We start from the raw sequence: 7,051 nt of genomic DNA on the forward strand, positions 1-7,051 counted from the left end.
TAAGCCAGCAGTGTTATGCTGATGGGCATTCTGGGGAGCATTCAGGGCTATTGGTTGAGGACATTGGTATCCCAAGCTGAGGATTCTATAACCCTTTCCAGGTCTCTGTCAGGAACCTGGCATAAAGATTTCTTAGTAAATATGTAACACTCAGACAAGAGTCCACACTTGGTCTTAATCATTATGATGGCCATCTTATACTTGCTGACTATCCCATTAAATCTCTACACTGAAAAATGAAACAAGATGAAACCAGAGAGAGACAAACCATAAGAGAGTCTTAATCTCAGGAAACAAACTGCAAGTTGCTGGGGGTGGGGGGTAGGGATAGGGTGGCTGGGTTGTGGACATTAGGGAGGGTATGTGCTATGGTGAGTGCTGTGAATTGTGTTAAGACTGACGATTCACAGACCTGTACCCCTAAAGCAAATAAAACGGTATATGTTAACAACAACAACAACAAAAACAGAAATAAAAGTCATGTTTTAAAAGTGCATGTGTTTGTGCACATGTGTGTGCACATGTGTGTGTGTGTGTGTGTGTGTGTGTGTGTGTGTGTTTCAGAACAGATGTTTTAATTCAGAATGTAGATGACTACTTTTTTCAAAAAGAAAAGTATCCAGTAGGGAAAGAAATAGAAATAAGGAACTCAGCTAGTGGTCAGGAAGGAACTTAGCCGGAGGTAACAAATCTGTTTTGGGAGAAGTTAGTATCTGATTATCATCAACGTGGGGAAATCTCTGGTTTCGCTTCAAAAGCCTGAGCTCAGTTTTTAACACTCCTCTGACGTTTATTCCCACTACCTGGCTCTCATGGAGAGAGCTTCAGAGATTCGGTATTTTCTAAGATTTCCTAGATTTAATTCTCCCTTCCCCCTTGGTGACTGAAAAAGACTGCAAACTATACACCTGCTGCCCTTCCCCACCCCACCTCCAACAAAATCTCCTCTCGTAGTTTTCCAAGAATGAACCTAAGGTGCTTCCTAAAATTATCATTCAATACTATCTGGAACTGAGAAGTCAACGGTACTGAGCAAGACATTTTCTGTCAAGGCAAGGGCAAAATATATTCAAAGAACATTTAAGGGCAGAGGGAGAGAGTCCTGTATCCACCCCATCTTAAGCCTTTGCTGCTCATGGATTTACTCTTCCTTCAGGGAAACTTGTTTTCCCCTCCAAGGACCTGCTTGTTCTAGCCTAACAGTGGACTGTAGGGCTGTTCTGTGGATCTGCTAGTTTTCTCTGCAGAAGCTTTCCTCTTCCCATTTAAAGGGCTGTTTGTTTATTAGAGAGAGGGAGTGAGAAGGGAAGGGGCAGAGGGAGAGGGAGACAGAGAATTTCAAGCCGACTCGGAGCTGAATGCAGAGCCTGACACGGGGCCTGAGCTCACGACTCTGGGATCATGATCTGAGCAGAAACCAAGAGTTAGATGCTTAACCGACAGAGCCACCCTCATGCCCCTCTTTTTCACATTTAAAATGAGCATAGAAACAGCAAACAGCATAAGCCCACATGGGGAAGAATTCAGAGTGCTTGGCTAAAGTTGCTAGTCGTGGAGCACAGAAGTCTGGGGTGTCTAGGAAGATTATTTATCCCAATTTACCACAAACATCCCACTAGATTCAGGGGAAAAGTGATTACCTTCCTGCAGAGAACTCTCTGGTGTTTCAGTGACACATACTTGATTGTTCCCCAGGGTGGGGCAGGCATATCTCCCTTAGGAAGCCATTACTTCCAGGTTGAGCTATCAACAAACCATTTCCTGTCTTTGGTCTAATTAAACTATACACATTTGGGGGGGTATAAAATAGAGATGCTGACATGTCAGCATTTATGCTGCTGACACAAATGTTCTGTGCATAGTTGATGTAAATGGTGCTGACATAAACCTTCTCCTTGAGAACAGATGCTAGAGGGGCTTTTTTTGCTATCTTCCAGTGGATTGACTTTAAGCATTGTCTGGGCTTAGAGTTGAAGCTTCTACTACTGATATTCAGTCCTCTGCTATGATAGATTAACCTATTGATTATTCAATTACTTACTTCTTTTATGCCAATAACTTCTTAAATTAGAGCATGACTTCTATTAAAGTTCAGGATTAGAAGAAGAATGCAGTACTGATTATCTTTGTGTAAGTGTCTTAGTTTGCAGGGCTTTAAAGATGACATTTAGTTCCATGTGGCAAATAGAAGCATGATTGTTTATTGTATAAAATAAGTTACATTGTAATACAGATTTCATGTTAATAGGACTTTTGAAGTGTTGCATTACCTGAGAGTTGCCACTGGTGAGAATTTTCTAGATGATTGTGATGAAAGCTGTAGATCTTCTTCAGGGTCAATTACATACACACTCAATATAATACAGACAAATTCAAGGAGCTCAGGAACTCCTAAAGCTGCTTATGAACCCAAGGTCAAGAACCTCCTTCATTGGTTCCACTGGTGAGAGATGGCATTTGCCACCTACATTTGGGGATACAGTATCCCCAAGAAGGCTTTCAAAAGATGGATGCCAGGGTGGTTCAGCCGCTTAAGTGCCTTCCTTTGGCTCAGGTCATGATCCCAGGATCCTGGGATCGATTCCCACATCAAGTCCCACATCAGGGTCTCTGCTTATCAGGGAGCCTTGCCTCTTCCTCTGCCCCTTCCCCTGGTTTCTGTGCTCTCTCTCTCTTGCAAAAATAAAAAAATAAAATCTTAAAAAAGAGATCACATCTTTATCCATAGTATCTTTTTATAATATTGATACTCAAGAATTTTGTGAGTTATGCTCTACTGACTATTGGAGGTGAATGAGTTCAAGTCCTCCAAAAAGCTAGTGTCAAGGCAGGATGAGAGGTGCCAAACAAAGATTCACCGGAGGAAATGCCAGTGAAGGATAAAAGAGGAGGGAGCAGGGGTTGGTAGGTGACCCTCCCCGCCTGGAAACTGACCTGACACCTGGGAAGAATCTCAGATCCCAGTGCTGTTCTAAAAAGTCTCATCCAGGCCCACTAGGAGTCCCCGAGCAGTTTGCCCATTAGAAGAGTTGAGCACTGGGCTGGCTGGCCTGTCTCTCGTAGCCCTGCCCGCCGCAGCCCTGCCTGGGAGAAGCCTGGGGGAAGCAGGGCCTGGCTTTGAGTGCTGCGGCAGATTCAGGGATGCAGCGCCTGGAGGCCATGGGTCAAACACGGTCCCCACACAAGAACTCTTGAAAGGGGGTCTAGGCAGTGGTCTTCATGGGCACCACATGGAGATAAGAGGGTCTTTGTAAGTACAGAAGTGCAAGTTCTTCTCTTTTCTCCCACTTCCTTACATTTTGATAGCTGCTACTCTTTGGTCAGGGTGATTCTGCCAGCCAAAGTGTACACAGGGACAGGTGATGTGATATTGTAAACTTGTGACTTAGTTTCTTGCCTCCCTATAACACCGTAGCTGCGGGAATTGTTCAGCAAGGGGTGGGGTGGGCAAGATCATAATCTGCAGAGATTAAATACATCACCTTTTTACCACGACCTTCACCAACATTCAGCAACAACATTCCTGTTAAATAGGAAGGGACTGTAGAATTAAAAATTGCTGTTGAAGTGTAGAGCCCAGGATCCTCACAGAGTCTGACAGAAGCCATGCTAAATCCAGGGTCTCTGGTCTCAGTGGGATTCGGTCCAAAGATTGGTGTCCAGTTTTTTCTTTTTCCCCCACTCCCCCAACCAACCCAGTGGCCTCTCGGCGGGCCCTTTGGTTTCACTTCGACAAAAGACTCTGGAGGCTTCCCTTCCCTAACCTGTAGAGCAGAGCCAAGCTCCTCTTCCAGAGGACGGTGTTCTCCAGGGGAGGGAGCTATCGTGGCAGTGCACTGGCAGGGAGAAGCGGGCAAAGAGATAAGGGAAAACGCTAACGAGAGGTCCTCTGTGGTAGGAAAGTGAGATGCTCCCAGGACTTGGGAATTTTTGAAAGTTCATTCACTCACTAAACAGATAGTCATGGGATAGTTACTTTGTTTCAGACACTGTTCTAAGTGCTTGGGACGCATAAGAGAACAATATAAAAACCCCTGCCTTTTGGTAGCTTACATTCTAGCAGGGAGACTTTAATATGCACGTGAACAAAATACATAAATCAATTATAGCTAGATAAATATATTTATCTAGCACAGCTTTTCTTAAAATTGCTTTTCGGCAACAATTGCTTCATCTGCTATTACCAGAAGCGGAAGTCTCTTCCCTATGTTTTCTTTGCCCCTTTTAGGTTCTTTCATCTTGGCTTCCTGTTTCTTCCTCAGGGAAGGAAATACTTCCTTTCCAGAAGTCCACCAAATATAACTTCCGGAAAGTCACTGACAGAGAAAAATGACCCTGCTTGTATTGTTTAGTGAATATTTTTGATCTCTGCGAAGTCTGCTTTTTAACTCAATCTTAATACATTTCCCAAAACCAGTTCAGAAAATACATCGAAAACATAATTGGTTAAAACCAAACTGAAACTCACAGGTCTTTAGTTCTAAAATCAATGGCATTGGGGTGCCTGGGTGGCTCAGTGGGTTGAAGCCTCTGCTTTCAGCTCAGGTCATGATCTCAGGGTCCTGGGATTGAGCCCCGCATCAAGCTTTCTGCTCAGCAGGGAGCCTGCTTTCCTTCCTCTCTCTGCCTACTTGTGATCTCTGTCTGTCAAATAAATTTAAAAAAAAATTTTTTTTTTTTAAATCAATGCATTATCGCACGAAAGGCTGGCATGGCACTGGGTGAAGGCAGCCACAAGTCTCACTGATGATGATCTAAAATCCACAGATCTCCTCAGCAATAAATAGGGAATGGGACAATAAAAAGTACTCAGCTGTGAGGAAGGCTACATTAAACAACACAACCTGCAATCTAGAGAGACAGGAGGGAGCCACATGAGAAAGAATGACTTCGAGTGTGTAGCACTCACAGTTAAACCCTGACCGTATTTCCAGGCCCAGTCCTAGATCAGTGGAGCATACACAGTTCCAGCTGGATTTAAGGGGAGTCCTTCTGCTTTTCTTTTTTCTCTTTCTTTGCTTTTCTTTCTTTCTTTCTTCCTTTTCTTTTTCTTTTTTCATTTTTTTAAAAGATTTTATTTATTTATTTGATGGATAGAGCTCACAAGTAGACAGAGAAGCAGGCAGAGGGAGAGGAGGAAGCAGGTTCTTTTTTCTTTTCTTTCTTCCTTTCTTTTTCTCTTTCTCTTTGTGGAAGGGACTATTTAAGATCTTCTGGGTTCATCTTTAGGGAAAAACCAAAACTGAGTGGATTCATATTTAGAATTAAATGATACACTTTAAAAGACAATATGAATGAATCATCGAACTGTTTCCTCACCCTAACTCCAGGCCCATACATAGATTCTATTTCTAATTTTTTAAAGATACAAAAATTATCTTAGTCGCTGTGGGCGGTTGACTTTAATGAAGCTCGATTAAGCCAACATTCAATTAAAAGACAATGTAGGTCACAACCAGAAATCATTTGCAGATTATATAGAAACATCCCTCGTCCCGGTTATGACCAGCATTCTCAAGAGCAGGTCATACTCCTGTCTTCCGTCCCTCTCTAATTCCATTCTGACGCCATCTTTGCTCCGCTGTTTGGTGAGGCTGCTCTCCTACAGTGGCTCTCCATCACTCCATCTCTGTCTCATTGTCAACGTTCTGAACTTGGACCTCCCCGGCTCTTAGAATGGCTCTTTTCTTGGCTTCTGGGACATTCAGTTTCCTTAGATCTCTTCATTTGGCTTCTCACAGATTCCTTCACTGCCCTCCTCCTTTTTTTTTTTTTTTTTTTTTTTTAAGATTTTATTTATTTATTTGACAGACAGAGATCACAAATAGGCAGAGAGGCTGACAGACAGAGAGGAGGAAACAGGCTCCCTGCTGAGCAAAGAGCCTGATGCGGGGCTCGATCCCAGGACTCTGAGATCATGACCCAAGCCGAAGGCAGAGGCTTTTACCCACTGAGCCACCCAGGTGCCCCACACTGTCGTCCTTCTTTTCTTTATTTCTTAGAGGCAGAAGCCCCAGATCCAGTCTTCGGTGCCCTTCTCATCAATGGCATCCACTCCATAGGTTCCACTGCTGTGCTGTAAGCCCTGAACTTTTCTTAAAGTCTCAGCTCCAGATCTGAAAATACAACTACCCGGTAAGCACCTTAAAATGGGTGCATGTCAAGTTCAAAGTCTGAAACAGTAATTCATTTTCTGTCCCCTTCCTGATCTCCATATATTTTCAGGATCATCTCTTTTTGTTCTCTCTGTCTCTTGGACTAGAAAACTTGGTCAGATCAACTTTGAGTCATTTTCCTCTCTCATTCCCTACATTTAATCACTGGGCAACTTGAACCTATTCTATTTTCATAATTGTGAATTTCCATTCCCAATGCCACTTCCCATCATTAGGCTCATATGAGACTTTCTGTCTGGCTTATTATAATAGCCTTTTAACTGGAATCCTTTCTCTCTCTCCCCTTCTTTCTTTAAGAAATACTGATCTAGTCCTTAGACTGTGCAAACGTTGTGCTGGAAGCTTGGGAAACAAACGCACAGAGCAGGCTCCCTCTGTGAGGAGCTCACAAATCAGCGGGAAAGAAGGATGTGAACGATATTCACTTCCACATACTCTGATGAGCGCACACACAGGGATGGTGTGTAGGTGGCCCGGGGGGAGGGGGATTCTTTTTTCAGGAAGTGGGCAGAGGGCCCTACCAAAGGGGTTAACAGAGAAGGTGGCTTTGGAGCTGAGAAGTGGGGAAGGATAGGATTTCACCAGATGGAGGGTCACGAGGAAGGGCATTCTGGGCCAAGGTAACAATGTGCCAAACTCACAGAGACCTCAAGGTGTGTGGTATGTTTAGCAGTCTGATGTCACTGGAATGCAGATGGGCTGGACCGTGAAGTGCCTTGAATGAGGGATATGGGTTTTGTTCTATAGATACTTTGGAACTGTTGCTTTCATATCCCACATGTAACTAAATATGAAATTCTGAGTAGAACCAATAGACTGATGTATGAATCTAATATACTTTCTCCAATGTCACTGACTCTGTCTTCTATCTGCCC

The sequence above is a fragment of the Mustela lutreola genome, chromosome 6 (genome assembly GCF_030435805.1).
Source record: "Mustela lutreola isolate mMusLut2 chromosome 6, mMusLut2.pri, whole genome shotgun sequence".
NCBI lineage: Eukaryota > Metazoa > Chordata > Mammalia > Carnivora > Mustelidae > Mustela > Mustela lutreola.